The sequence below is a fragment of the Phodopus roborovskii genome, unplaced genomic scaffold (genome assembly GCF_943737965.1).
Source record: "Phodopus roborovskii unplaced genomic scaffold, PHOROB, whole genome shotgun sequence".
Classification (NCBI taxonomy): domain Eukaryota; kingdom Metazoa; phylum Chordata; class Mammalia; order Rodentia; family Cricetidae; genus Phodopus; species Phodopus roborovskii.
In genome coordinates this window covers 13,425,015-13,438,169 of record NW_026126448.1, presented here as the reverse complement: position 1 = coordinate 13,438,169, position 13,155 = coordinate 13,425,015, and the positions used below count along the sequence as shown (strand labels likewise).

At 49.4% G+C, this 13,155-nt stretch overlaps 1 non-coding gene across 1 annotated transcript; it reads left to right on the top strand.

Moving 5' to 3' along the window:
• The first annotated feature begins 2,213 nt into the window (after positions 1–2,213).
• LOC127225512 (U6 spliceosomal RNA) lies at positions 2,214–2,320 on the top strand. The gene has a single exon (XR_007834798.1). It is a non-coding gene; the product is annotated as a U6 spliceosomal RNA (small nuclear RNA).
• Positions 2,321–13,155: the final 10,835 nt, after the last annotated feature.

Below are 13,155 nucleotides of genomic sequence, written 5' to 3'. Positions count from 1 at the left end.
TCTCTTTGCCCATCAGCCCCATCTATCCTTTCTCCTGCCTGGCTGTTCAGCTTCTTATTGGACCAATCAAGTGCCTTAGGCAGGCCAGGTGAAACAAATGTAACACATCTTTTCATAATTAAACAAATACAGCATAAACAAAAGTAGCACAACTTCACAAAGGTGATGAAGGGTGCTCTGGGGATGTGAAGGGACTACAGTTCCACAGTGTGATGGACAGAGTCTATGGAACTTGGCAGCTAGGATCCACTAAAAGTTGACTGTCACTCTCTCAACAATCTTGGCTTCTAGAGGGGTGACCTTATTTACTGCCTTCTTCCCTCTATATATCTCCCCACCACACACACAGCCACAGTACAGGGGGAGAGAGAGCTGGCAATACAGCTTCTGTGAGGTCCTGGAGTCCATCCCCAGTACCACACATGGGTGCATGTGCATGCAAACATGAATACACACACACACACACACACACACACACACGTGCACCAAACATGTGAGGAGGCTGTGTTCATCATGACCATTGTTCAACAAGAACCACTGCACCACACCCACATTCCAAGTCCCCCAAATCCAAGTCCACCAGCATACTAAGCTGAGCTGGGGAGCCTGTCAGAGGACAGATGGTAGTGCCCTCTGCTTGGGATTTCCATATCTCCTAGGGCCTGGAAACCATAAAGATCCTCCTTAAATCAGGCAGATGGGTATATGACTATAACTCAGCACTTAGGGGCTGAACAAAGAAAGTCACAAGTTCAAGGTCAGCCTGAGCTACAGAGTGAAAGGTCTTTTTAAAAGGAATTGCATCTCTTTCTTTGTGATTTTTACCTTTCCTGCCAGGATGCTCAACCTAATCCTAAGGGTGAGCATCTGCTACAACAAGCTGCATCTATCTACCAAGAAAGACTCAGGCCAGTAGCCTAGACATCAGACAGAGAACACATCACCCTCTCCATGTCCAGCGGTGTGTGCGAGCACTGGGAATCTGCCGAGGTAGGTCACACAGAAGTTAAGACAGATTCTTGATACCAAGCTCCCCCAACACTCCCTGAGACTCATAAAGGAACTACAATATGGTGGGGACACACACTAGCCATCACCTCAGTGGAAGCTGGAAGTTGGCACTGAGCCAGCCTTCCTACAAAGAGAGGTAGAGGGCTGGCCCAGCTGGGTGACAAGGGCCAATGGGCTGAGGTACAGGAAAGAGCTAGCCTAACCTTAGGGGTCGAAAGAAGTGAGCATAGAGCAGAAGGCAGCAGTTGGCCTCCTGTGCTGAATTGACCTTCATGGTAAACCTAGACCAAGGTCACAAGGCAGGCTTGTCAGAGGTCACAAGACTCCTGACAAAGCTCCAGTGCAAACTACCAACCAAGCATCCTTCCTACTTACAGGACAAGCTCACAAACCGGACCCTGTTAGCCTCTCATCCCCAGGGCAGTGTAGTTGAAACAGCATCATCATGACAGCCCAGCTTGCCCTCATCCATGCAGCCTGAGGCTGGGTGGGGCTTTGGGGAGGGAGGCCTTCCCATGAATGCAAAACCTTGATCAGAATGCTGAAGCCTTGAGCCAGCCTTCAGGAATGCCAGCACACACACGCACGCGCGCGCACACACACACACACACACACACTGGATAACACTGGAGTGCCTGCCTCACCTACACTGTGCCACCCATCAGCCCCAGTTCACACATAAGCCCATCTCCCCCCTCTCCAAAAGAAATATATTCCACCCAAGCTCATTCCCACCCCACCCAGCACCCTGGGTACCACAAGCTTACTCGGGCACCCATCTCACATTTCCTGTACCACCATACCACACAACATACAAACATCAGATAAAACATCACATATCAGCATGCCCACACATTCACTCCTGTGAACTGGCCTGCCTCACGGCTTATGGACAGATGGGCACAAACCCTCCCCCATCTGTGGCCTGGTACTGAAGTCCCATCCAACGCCATGTGTCTAGGGGTGGTGTGTGCTTAACCTCACCAAAAGGCATATTTACTTCTCTTACAGAGAGCCAGAGTTCTCAGCCCAGACAGACTCTGGCAGGGTCCTGTCCATGGACAAGTTCTCTGTAGCCTTGTAAGTTCTCTGTAGTGGTGTAGGTTGCCTCCATCCTAAATGACGGTCAAAGCTATATTAGTTATATTTCTCCTTGCTGTGATAAAATACTTCACCAGAAGCAACTTAAAGGAAGAAGGGCTGTGATCACTTCAACAGCACAGATACTAAAAATGGAAAGCTACAAAGATTAGCATGGCCCCTGTGCAAGGATGCCACACAAATTCATGAAGAAGCAGTCCATATTTTTGTTGACACAGTGAGAAAGAGAGAGAGAGGGAGGAAAAAAGAAAAGAAAGAAAGAAAGAAACAAAGAAGGAAAAAAGAAAGAAAAAAGGAAGGAAGGAAGAAAGAAAGTCCTTAGTCTTGCATGATTTAAGGGGACATGTCCCACTGTGGTAACAAAAGCGTGATGGCAAGGCTATGGAGTGTAGGCTCACACAGCATTTACACCCATGATACAAAGAGACAAGTACCACTCGGAGAACTTTCTCCATAATTACATGAATATGTGCTGGGTGGGAATTGTGCACGTGGTCTCAGAGGCCAGAAAAGGGCATTTAGTTCCCCTGGAGCTAGAATTACAGGCATGAGCTGTCCCATGTAGGTGCTAGAAACCAAATCTGGGTCCTCTACCAGAGCAGTGCACTTCCTTAACTGATGAGCCATCTCTCCAGCCCTACTTTCTCCTTTTCATTCAGCCTGGAATCCTAGCCAGTGAGATGATGCTGCCCACATTCAGGGGCTGGGGCGGGGAGGATCTTCCTTGCTCAGTCAACCCTCTCAGGAAACACCCTACCAGACGTGTGTCTCTCAGGTGATTCCAAATCCCACCAGGGTGACAATGAAGATGGTGCACCACCAATCCTCTAAACAACTGAACTCTGATCTCAAAGGAAACTGAATAAGCCAAGGTGTGTGTGTCACACTCAGCCCATGCAATCAGCCATTGGTCCAGTGAGCACATACACCACTTTCACTAGCAGAACATCACCTTTATCCTCTCTGTTAAATAAATATTTAACAAATATTAGAAGAATAGTGATGACAAGAGCCATCCAATAGCTGGTCTGTCTAGGAATTCTGTGTCCCCATCCAGCTCTGCATAGCTTGGGGACACACCCTTTCCAACTGGATGAGCCTGGCTAGGTGGGTATCCAATACCTGGTACCAACTGCACCAGCAGTGAGGAGGTTGCAACCAGCAGGGCCAGCTGCCCACCTAGAGGCTGGCTGAAGCAATCGTGCCTGGAGGGCTGTGGATTTTTCTAAGCCCACACTTGACTCTGTCGACACAGATCCACCTGTGCATGGTCTGTGGGGAGGCTGTACTAGGGAGGCATCTCTCTCATTCTGGATGAGAGAAGAAAGGGAAACACCTTCAAACAGCACAGCTTCCACATCTGCTGCGGCTTGAAAAGACCCACAGATACAGGGCGTGCGGGCACCCTGAGATAGCCACACGCTGCGGAACATGTGAGCCAGGGGAAAGCACAGCTCTGTGTGTATGTGTGCTTGCATGAGTGCAGATACACATGCCAAACACATGTATGTTTACACACATGTATACATGCCTATGAGCACAGGAGTCATTCAGCAGCTCTGGGTATTATCATCTCTCCTGTACCAACAAGTGTATGCACCCCCTGTACAGGCTAGAAAAATGTGTGCGCATACATGTAGTCACCCTGAACCCTCAAAGGATGCCCATGCACACAAGCTTAAGAACTCACATGCTCCATCCCCCTTGAGAACTCCCCCCTCCTTTGTGTGCTGTCCATCCCATCACCTCTCACCCTCCAAATTAACCCTGCCCATTCCTGGGACCATCAACCACCCAGGACTTCCCGCACAGGACAGAAACGGTGCCCTGGTATCCTTCTGCTCAGTCTCAAATCCTGGCGATCAGGTTGCTTGCTTAGCAGTCTGAGGAGATTTTTGCAAGTGGGGTTCCTGGGCCCCGCCTCCAGAGACTAATTGACAGTGATTTGGGAAGGGCATCGGTTCCGGAGATTATTAGCACTGCCAGCGTGATTTCTAACACTGTCCCAGGACTGAGAATGACTGAAGACCCCTGCTCTTGTGGGCGTCCTTAGTTTGGCAGAACTGATCCTGAGATGTGATGGTGGCGCTCCAGCCGTGGATACCCTGGTCTAACTTCCTCACCACCTAGACTCTTCTCTAAGTACCAAGGAAAGCAGCAAAGCGGACGCACATCCACGCACCGCGGCTGCCCCCTGCTGGACAGAGCCTGTGGTGCTCAGCCTGCAAGCTGGGTGTTGGAGTCCCTCGGAGAAGGCCTTAGTTGGGCTTGGTGGCAGACCCACAGCGACAAATACTTAGGAGGCATTACTTGAGCCCAGGATTGTTGAGGGCAACCTGGGCAACATAACAAGACAAATGTTCAAGGAGAACAGCTGGGAATGAGAGCTCATGCCTGTAACCCCAGCACTTAGGAGACAGAGGCAGAAGAATCAAGGAGGGCTAGACCTACATAGTGAGTTCCAGACCATCCAGACCATCCAGAGCTATGTGGGGACACTCTGCTCTAAAAACAAAGGTCTCTCTGGGTGGTGGTGGCCCACTCAGGAGTAGGAGCAAGTGTCTCTGTGGATTTATCTACATAGTGAGTTCCAAAACAACTAAGACTACATGGTGAGATCCTACCTTAAAAAACAAAGGGAGGGTACTTCACACCTCTGTACCCTCCTGCCAATTCCAGCCTCACCTGGCCTTCTAGAAAGCTCTCCCACCAGCCACCATGCTCCTCCTGTGCCTCTCCTTCCTGAAGTACCTACTTAGAGCAAGTCTCCCATTATGCCTCAACACCCCCCCATCCCACCCCACCCCACCCCACCCCATTCCCACCTTTCACCCTCACCCCACACTCCACCCCCTACCCCCCACCCCCCACCCCACACTGGGAGTCCTCAGGGCAGAGGAAACAGGACTGTAGAAAACAGAAGCCTTCTCTTGTGGGTCCCCCTACCACTAGGGCTCTGTATGAGTCATGCGCAGGGTTTTTCATCCATACTCAACCCCCTGGGGAAAGGATGACCTCAGTAAACTGTCAGCTGCATTCCTCACACAGGTACTTGCTTTGTTCTAAGCACTTTGCTAGTAAAAATTCACTTAATCCACACAGAGGTATCCTTACTTTATAGTACAGAAAACTAAGGCACAGAGAGGTTAGAGTGAGATCCAAATAAACACACAACAGGTCAATTCAGAGCTGGGTCTCAGCCCAGGAGTTGGATCACAAAACCACACTGTTAAGCACCCGTCCCTCTTAAGGGAAGAGAGCAAATGGATCAGTGGGGATCTGTGTCCCCGCTGGCCCTGGGCAGCTTCCCTGTCCCTTCCCAGAAGAAGTCAGTCTGGAGTCTCGGCTGAGCTGGCAACTCTGGGGCTGTGGCGTCTCTTGCTTCCTGCTTAATTTTTCTGACAAGAGCAGATGCCACGGCAGCTGACAGCCAGCCTGTAGGATTGAACGGGAAGGCGGGCCCAGCCCTCGTTTGTCTGGTGGAAAAATGGATTTGGACAAGGGGACTGCTGAGCTTCAGGAGGCAGGGAGCACCCATGGGTGACAGGTACAGATGGGATCCCAGCGGGCTGGGGTGGGTACAGGGACAGGACAGGAGGCCCCAGATGCCAGCAGAGGGCCTGCCTAAACCCCTGCCCCATCACTCTTCTCCCTCCCCTCCTCCTTCTCCTCTCCTCCTCTTCCTCCTCTCCAGCCCCTGATCAACTACCAGGCATTGGGCCTGCACCAGCCTCCAGGGACACAAGCCTATCACTGTCCTCAAGGACATCCAGGCAGACTCAAAAACGATGCAACATTGCAGACACCAAGGCCCATCTGTCAGGGCGCAGCCTCCACTGCTGACGATCCATGCAACCGTACAGGCACCTTCCCCCATATGGTGCGGTGCTAAGGGCCTTGCTTCTGAGGTGTGAACAGGCTTAAATGGATTAGCCCATGTGGTGCACCAAGGAACAATACCTGGTGCATGGCCAGTGCCTTCTACTCACAGCGCCCAGGAGCAGACCAAATGCTAGCTCCAGGGACACCACACACACACTCATTTGTCACACCTTAGACTCACACTCCAGCGTACCCCTGAGATCTAAGCTGCATTCCACCTGGCACAAGGCCCTCTTTATCATCCGCAGCAGAAGGGAGTTTCCACATATGTGATGGGACCTCGCTCAGGTCCCTTCTGTCTGAGCCCACCCTGGCAGCCCAAAATCTTAGAAGAGGTAAGAGTTCTCATTGGGGTAGCACTGCCCCAAGCCTGGTATGTCAGCCTCGCTAATCATTGGAGTCTAGAGGACAAGAAGCATCCACGCACACTACAGAAAGTTGCTCTATGGCTGGACAGTTCCTCCTTAAAGCAGGCCTCAGTCTCCTGGCCACAGCTCCAACTCAGAGCAGAGAGAAGACTGCAAGGCTGATCTGTACGGGCCTTCCCGGGATTTAACCCCAGGCCTGAGGCCCACAGCCTGTAGCGGTAAGAGAACAATGCCTAACTTTGTATAAGCTTCCTCCTGAGACTGAAACATTTCACCCTGCAGGGGAGCTTCCTAAGCCAGAAGATAAACAATTCAAAATAGCTTGGGGAAGTCCCTGAAACTGACCAGACTCACTAGACCCCCCTACCTCCCAGGGTAAGCAATAAGAAGGTGCAAAGTGCTACTCTCAAACAAGCCAAGTAACAAAGAAGACAGACCACCCACGCTGCTTAAAGAAGCAGAGACCAGCAGAGGGGCCTGGAAGAGGTGTGTAACAACGGAACCACCTGGAAAGGACTCTCTCTCCAATCTGTTGCGATGCCTGCAGGCTCTGGGCTGGGCTGTATACTCGGGGTTCCCAGCTTTGTGAGCTGTCAGCCATGCTGGGGTGAGTGTTGATGGTGCAGCTTTGAGTCATTTCTGTTCCTGTAAGTAACCCCTCACCCATTTTCCTATAACCCCAATCAAACTCATTGGTCCACCAAGTTGGACCTTGGTGCTGTCTGTACCTTGGTCTCTCATGGGTCCCCTATCTAGGGTGAGTAGATGTGTATGTTGTATTCCCCCAGGAAAGGTCTTGTCACACAACACCCAGAAGTTGGGCATACTTCTAGCCTTAGCTAGCCCTTCAGAGATGCATTTACATCTGTGGGCTTCATGTGTTGACTGTGACCTGGGGGGAGGGGAGTAAAGTGGGTAAAAACTGTGTTTGGTCCTCTGCTTTGCATAGTTCAGCTCACATGTCTCTGAAAACATGGCTGTGCCTTAGCCCATGGGCTCTGACTCAGTACCTTGTAATCCTGGTTAGTATCAACTGTGGAATAGCTGTTTCACGGTGTGCTTACTACCCAAGTGAGGCTTCCTGACACCTTCTGAAGCCATATACACAGTCACAGAGGCTGTGGGTCAAGCTCCAGGTCAACAGTGTGATCTTACAGACCCTTCAATGCAGCTCAGATACACACACACACACACACACACACACACACACACACACACACACGGCCGCTGTCTCCCCTGTCCTCCTGTGCAAGCTGGTTTTATGTCAACTTGACACAAACTAGAGTCATTTACTGAGAAAATGCTCTCACCATATTATCCTGTGGTTCACTCTTTAATGACTGATGGGGGAGGACCCAGCTCACTGAGGGTGGTGTTACCACTGGCCTGATGGTCCTGGGTGCTATGAGAAAGCAGGCTGAGCAAGCCATGGGGAGCAAGCCAGTAAGCAGCATCCTCCATGGCCTCTATATCAGCTCCTGCCTCCAGGTTCCTGCTCTGTTTGTCCCTGCCCTGGCTTCCTTAAGCCTTAAGCAGGATAAACCACCTGGTTTTATCACAGCAATAGAAACCCTCAGATGCTTCTTCTGTCCCGTGTTCTCCTTCCAGCCCCTGCCCTATGCTGCTGCTCAACTTGAAATCCTCCCATCCTAGAATTCATACTCACCTGGAGAGACCATGAAAACAGCTTCTCTCTGAGAAGCCTCACCTGAAGGCTGTGCTTCCTCCTCCAGGAAGCCTTCCCTAACTTACCAAAAGTTGGTCCAAGAACTTCATGGCTCTGATACCGCTCAAGGTGGGCTTAATGCCTCTCCTTCAACTCCCCTGTCTGACTGGGAGGTCCTTGAAGCAGGCAGAACCTGACTCCACTGAGCCTCCAGCCTGGCACACGCACAAAGCCAGAAGGAGGAAGGAGGGCTGAGGCCATCAAAGAGAAGAGGCAGGAAGCAATGAGCAGGCAGAAAGGAAGGAATGGGAGGAAGGTTTCTTGCTTCTCTGCCTTTGCAGGCTCAGAGTGACAGTGCAGCCAGCCCTTCCGAAACACAATGATTTCACACTGGGCCAACTGCCATGCCCTGTGACTCTCCAAACTGAAGAAATGACTGAAGAAATTGCTGTCACCACCTCCTTTGAGAGTGAGAGAAACAGGATGGACTCCAGTTAGCCTTGGGCTGACCCAAAGGTGCCTCTTCCCTCTCCCTCTGCTGTACCCAGCCCTTTACCTACCACCTCTAAAACCAATAGCCTGGACAGCCCCAGTTGCAATCAAGTCCAGGTGGCCCTGTGCAGAGCTGGGGACAACCCCACACCTCAAACGGAAGCTTTTTTGTTTTTTGAGACAGGTTTCTGTGTAGCCTTGGCTATCCTGGAATTCACTGGGTTCAAGTAGGCCTTGAACCCAGAGATCTACCTGCCTCTGCTTCCTGAGTGCTGTGCTTAAAGATGTGCATCACCACCGCCTGGATATGAAGCTATTTCTTTAAATATTTCTGTCATCCTACTTCCCTCATCCCAGGCAGAAGCCACCAGATCCAGACACCCCTGAGACTTTTCCTGATCCCTCCGTGAGCCCAACTGATTGAGGAGGGAACCCCAGAGACACCAGCCAAACTATGGCCAGCATGTCCATTGAACTGCACAGGGCCAGCCTCCAGCAGCAACAACACACACTGTCAAGGCTGCATGGTCCAGCAACTCCTCTTGCAGACAGACCCAAAGAATTGCAGGCAATTTCAAACTGATTTTGTGTGGTGATATTCACTAGCAGAGGGAGCCATGGTCACCAGGAGTTGGAAGCTAAAGGTGTCCATCAAGGAAGTTAGTTCCCACTCAGCTGCAACATGGGTGAATCTGGAAGGTACTGTGCTAAGTGAAAGAATCCAGGTGCACAGGGACAAACATCACATGATTCCATCATGAAAGGTGCCTAGAGCATCTAAGCTCAAAAGCACAGTAAGTAGAACAGGTCTGATAGTATTTAGTGAATAGTGATGATAAGGAAATGCCTCTGATGGCTGATGCGATGGGCACAGCCAATGGGGATGTACTCCAAGGGATCTGATGTCCACTTCTGGCTTCCAAGGACAACTGCACACACATGTGCATACACACAGGCAGACAAACACACATACACATAAATAAAAATAAATTCTTCAAAACTAGATGGGCAATGGTAGCGCATGCCTTTAGTCCCAGCACTCGGGAAACAGAAGCAGATGAACCTCTGTGAGTTCTAGGCCAGCCTGGACTACAGAGTTCCAGGACAGGCTCCAAAACTACACAGAGAAACCCTGTCCCAAAAAACAAACAAACAAACAAACAAAAAGATCTTTAAAAATTAAATGAAGGCAGATATGTTGCTACATGCCTATAATCCCATCAGGCTCTCTGAAACTGTAGTTATAGACAGTTATGAGCTGTCATGTGGATGCTGGGAATTGATCCTGGCTCTGCTGAAAGAGTAGCAAGTGCTCTTAACCACTGAACCATCTCTCCAGTCCTTCAGCTACTACTGTATTTAGGTCAGGTAAGATGTCTTGATGGCCTGTGTTCAGTTCTTGGGATCCATGTGGTAGAAGGAGAGATCTGATTCCCTGAGTTATCCTCAGACCTTTACAAGGGCATTATGGCACATTCAAACCCACACCCATACACACAAATAAATAAGTGTATACATAAGGTTAGAGAGATGGCTCAGCCTTAAGGGCATATGCAGCTATTGCTGAGGACCTGAGTTCAGTTCCCAGCACCTACATCAGGTGACTCACAGCTGCATGTAACTCCAGCTCCGGAGAATTCTGAACTCTACACTCACACATAGACATACACATGTGCACACAATTTAAAATAAAAATAAAATATTAATTATGAAAAAAATTTAACAGCCTACAGTATTTCTTGGTTTGTTTTTTTTGGTTGGTTGGTGGGTTTTTTGTTTTTTGTTTGTTTGTTGTGTGTCTGTGGTTTTTAAAGATGGAGTTTCTCTGCATAACGGCTCTAGCTGTCTTGGAACTCACACTGTAGCCCAGGCTGGTCTTGAACTCACAGAGATCTCCTGCCTCTGCCTCTCCAATGCTGGTATTAAAGGTTTGCACCACCACCGCCCAGCAGTATACAGAACTTTTAAACTAATATAGCTATTATTTTTCCAAAGCTTTAAACCTTCATTATTTTGGGTGTGACATCTTCCTAAACTCTCATACTTGCCATAATTAAGTGTTTTCGTTACTTTTATTAGATTTCCTATTAATAAGATTAAATGTCTGGCAAATGATGATAATTCCCCCAAAAATTTCATAGTTCTGCTCTCTGTCTCCTTGCCTCAGCAGTTCTGAGCTCTTTGCCGCGCCTGGACATGCCAGATCTGGAGGCAGCTGTAGGAGGGAAAAAGTCAGCAAGCAGAAGCCAGTGACTAACAGGCAAATGACAGCCTGGGGCAGTGGCAGAGGATGGAGTGACAGTGCAAAGTTGGCCCAGGATTGGAGGTAAAACCTCTCCGGGGATGCACAGCATGACTGGCCAGCTCAGCATGCGCCCAGGTCTACGCAACTGACGCCCATGGTCCAGCAGCTTGCCCAGGCACTCAGGCAGGCACTGTGATGGTCTCCTAGCACCCACAGCATTTCTCTCTGTTACCACAGTGACAGCTGTCATGCTGGGCACTTGACCCAGACCTAAATCATTTGCATGCCTCAAGCTACTCCAACCTGACACAAAGCCCAGAATGGAGAGGGGTCCATTCCTGTCTTCACTGAGGAAACTCAGTACTGCCCTGTATTTTGTTCAGCTTGTGAACTCCTGTTCATACTTAAAAGTCTTACAGCTAATGCATCTGATCACAAGTCATAAATGGAGCTCAGACTTTGATTGATCTAGCCAAGAGAATCCAGAATTTGGAAGAAGAAGCCTGATATCCATCCAGATGTTTTTCCCATTCAATGTAAATGAGGTGGCCTAGGTCCAATCTCCCTTGGTACCATTAAACCGAATAAGCTCAAACTGCTGGTGCTGGTTAAGTGTGAGTTTCTGCTATTTGTACAGTCAGGCCAATACTGTAAAATAAAATAAAATAAAATAAAATAGGTGATATTTTTCACAAGGACTATCATTCCATAGCAATGAGCCATCCAAAAGGGGGGGGGGGAGGTGAGTGAGAAAAGTAATTAGAATTCTCAGTTTATAAACATTCCCTAAAATGTGAATTCAAGAGAGAAATTAGCAGGTCTTTTCATTGTCTGCTCTGTATTTACACAGTCACACTTCATCTACCTATTCCTAGGTTAATTAACATTTTCATAAATAAGGCAACTTCACAGGTTTCTACCCGCATCTGTAAAGAGAAGGCTGAATGATCACAGTGAGGCCATGGTGTGGGCACACTACAGTTTACAAGGCTGTGGAACACACTATTTCACATGACTCTGATGTCTAGCCCTGAAAGTTCTGAACTCCAATAAAACTACACACTTATAGTTCTTGGGCCATTAGTGTCTCCGGTTCCTGACACCAGTCTTTCTCTCTGTGACCAAATGCTGAGATGACCTTGAACTTCCAATCCTCCTGCCTCCACTTCCCGAGTGCTGGGATTACAGGTGTGTACCATCACATCCAGTTTTATTGATGCAGAGACTGAACCCAGGACTTCCCGCATGCTCAGCAAGCACTCTACTGACTGGCACATGCTCAGCCCCGAGAAGTATTATTCTGCCTTATGGTTGGGGAGGGTGTGGTCTGTCAGTAGGAAGACCATGGAGGTGAAGCGGCTCGTGGAGATGGAACAGCTCACAGTCCACACTAGGAGAGAAAGATGCGCCTGTCTCAGAGAACCAGGAAACAGCTAGGGCCAGAAGTAGGGCCAGCCTGTAACCACAAGTCCATCCCTTCCTGCCTACATCCACCAACTAGACCTCATATCCAAAAGGCTCCACAATCCCCCACTCGCTGGGGCCCAAGCATTCAAACAGATGGACCTACGAGGGACATTTCCCACGTAAACTCTTCTTCGTCCCAGGAGTCCCAGTTCATACTTAAGAACCCACGGAAGACAGGAGGATTCCACCTCTTTCCTCAGCGGAATGTGAGTGGGTGACTGACCACCTCGTCATGCCTGGCAAAGTCAGCCAACTTTCTGTCCCAATAAAGTAAGATTGAAATAGATCCCACCTGTGACCAAAGGGAAAGCGCCAGCTCCCTGGCTGCAAGAACCCATTCAAGATCCATTGCTTCTACCATCTCTGTCACATGGAGGAAGAAAGTCTAAGTCAGCCTCAGCCTGAGTCCATCTATATATGCTTTTGCTGCTGGCACTCAGAACAGCACATCCCTTCGGCCTTCAAACAGGCCTCAAAGAGACTTACAGGTAAACCTCAAACAGATTCTAAAATTGGTCCCTCAGACAGAAGAGATGCTCCCATGGAGACAGAGCTAAAGCGGTCACCCTCGGAGACCCCTCTTCTCCCCAGAGAGGGAACCTGGCACCTAATGTCTATACTCTACCATTCAGTCTGAAGGCCCAGTGGGTGAACAAAAGATGCTGGCTGTGGCCTTAGGGACCAGTTCAATGACTGCCTCAAAGGGCCCCCATTTAGCAACCAGAGTGACTTTTTCTGTAGAGTCAGAACATAGCAGGAAGTCAGGAAGAAAACTATCACAGCGAGAAAGAAAAAGGACTAGCAGGGGGAGGTTAGGGGAAGGGGACAGAAAGGTGTTTTAGTGTTTTCCTGGAGACTTCCCCTGGGGCTGTGCTTCTCTGTCCCTCCTGGTACCTGCAAGAAACACATTCCTGTTATTCTGA